The sequence below is a fragment of the Myotis davidii genome, unplaced genomic scaffold (assembly GCF_000327345.1).
Source record: "Myotis davidii unplaced genomic scaffold, ASM32734v1 scaffold328, whole genome shotgun sequence".
Lineage (NCBI taxonomy): Eukaryota > Metazoa > Chordata > Mammalia > Chiroptera > Vespertilionidae > Myotis > Myotis davidii.
In genome coordinates this window covers 466,304-468,468 of record NW_006300373.1, presented here as the reverse complement: position 1 = coordinate 468,468, position 2,165 = coordinate 466,304, and positions in this window count along the sequence as shown.

Genomic DNA, 2,165 nt, shown 5'->3' with positions numbered 1-2,165 from the left:
GAACATAAAGGTTCTACCCAAGGGCTCGGAGGTCGGTAGAAGGTTCTCTCCGAGTTTGGGGGCCAAGACACAATGGCTGGAGGGGACGATTCTTCAGTGCACTCATGTTCGCACACATGCATGCACACACACGCGTGCACACATGCACACACACGCATGCACACACGTACACGCGCGCGCACATGCACGCACACACACAGATGGCGGCATTTCAGGCCAAGTGCACCTCCCCTTTGGCCTTTGCCTCGTTTAATGCGGAGAAGGCAGCTGCCTCCCAGCTCTCGGGTCACGGCTCTGTGTCCGCCTGTCAAGATAAGAAGGCAGAGGCAGATGCTGCTAATTACCTGGCCTTTCAAGTGGTCCCCAGCCTCACATCTGGCTCCCTCTCCAACCTCCAGCTTGAGCCAATAAAAGCCAAATAAAATCACAAAGAGCTAATTTGGTGGTCGGGGCTCTGACAGGCGGCACATGAGGAGGTGTGGGGGCAGGACAAAGACGGGACTGGGAGCAGGGGCCGGAGGGGGGGCCACTGACCACCGGCCCCCGTGCCAGCCGGACAGAGGCAGCGAGAACGCCACCCCCGCCTCCGGGGACACGGTGTCGGCTCTGGCCAAGCCTGGAGCAGGTCCTGGATGGACCTTTGCAGCTTGGACTTCTTTTACCCACGGAGGGAGCACCCCTCCCATGGCGGCCAGAGCCGGAGCCAGAGCCATCTGGGCATTTCCTGCTGGACCTGCAGGTGCGGAAAAGCCCAATGTGAGCCCAGGGTTCTGGTGGTCCAGGTTCTCAGGGGACCCAGCTTGTGGGAGAAGTGGGGCCTGTCGCGAATTCTGCTGGGGAGACCGACCCGGAAACGCCGGGGGCTGGGCAGAGCGGACTGTCACCTGGCACTTGGAGGTCTGAAAAGGCCTCGCCCACACCGTCCCTTTGCCTGAAAGCCCACCCTGCAGAGCTGCACATCTTCGCGTTGTGAAGGCTTCCGGATCTGCCGGTCCTGCCCAGCCCGGGGCTCCGAGCTTGAGTGTCGACCTATGAACCAGGGGGTCACGGTTCTATTATCAGTCAGGGCACAGGCCCGGGATGTGGGCTCAATCACTAGTGTGGGGCCTGCAGGAGGCAGCCGATCCATGCTTCTCTCTCATCGTTGATGTTTCTCTCTCCCTCTCTCCCTTCCTCTATTAAAAAAATAAATAAGCAAGCAGGTCCTGGGGGAGCGTCACATCCTGGAGCGAGTCATTCTTCAGTCTTACATCTCGGAGGAGAGAGGCAGTCGACGAGACCTCCGGGTGATGGGCCTCAGTTTCCCCACCTGCAAAGTGGCACCATGGGACAGGACGGCCTCTCCGGTGAGAGGGCAGAGGTGAGGGCCCGCCCCGCTCCTTATCGCTGCCCCTGGTTCTGAGACGGCGGCGACATTCCGCCAGCAGACATGTTTGCTTTGGCCTGCGGAGTGTTTGAATAGAATCGGGCCAACACCAGAACGCGGACAGATTTCGCATCGGACAAACGCCAAGTGCTGCTCCTTTAGGAGACTGGGAAGCTCTGAGGGCACGGGGCCCCATTCCCGCACAGCAGCAGCTGTCCCCCGCCCAGGCCAGCAGCCCCGGGAGAGGGGCATGCGGTGCCCGCTTTGCCGCAGTCCCCACCGCTCCTTACTGTCCCCCACCCTGGCTCACTTGGCCCATTTCCTGTATCTGCCTGACCCGTGCCGGCCTCTGAGTCAGAGAGCTCATTCTGGATGGTCCAAGCTGGCAGCCCTTCACAGCACCGAGGGCCAGAGACCCCGGCCCCTCCCCGCCCCGCCCTGGGGCTCCCGGGCACTTTCAGCTCCTCCTTGGAAACCCGGGATGGAACCGGGGGATCGTGATGCCGGGGACCCTCTGAAGGCGATGCCGTGAGATGGTTTTTGCTAAACATAAAAACCCGAAGGCCGCGGGACCACGGATGTGTGTTTGCAAATGCCAGCAAATTAAAAAAACGTGTGCATGCGCCGAATGCAATCGGGAGCCAGGCCTGGCTTTCGGGAAAGAATAAACTCTTGGCCAAGACCAAGCAGATTAGCGTTTACAGCGTATGTTTCTTCTGGGCTGCGGCTCCCACGGGCAACGGGCAGGGCCGGCTCCTCGCGCCGGGGAGCGGACAGACCGGCCCCCCCTCTCGGCGGG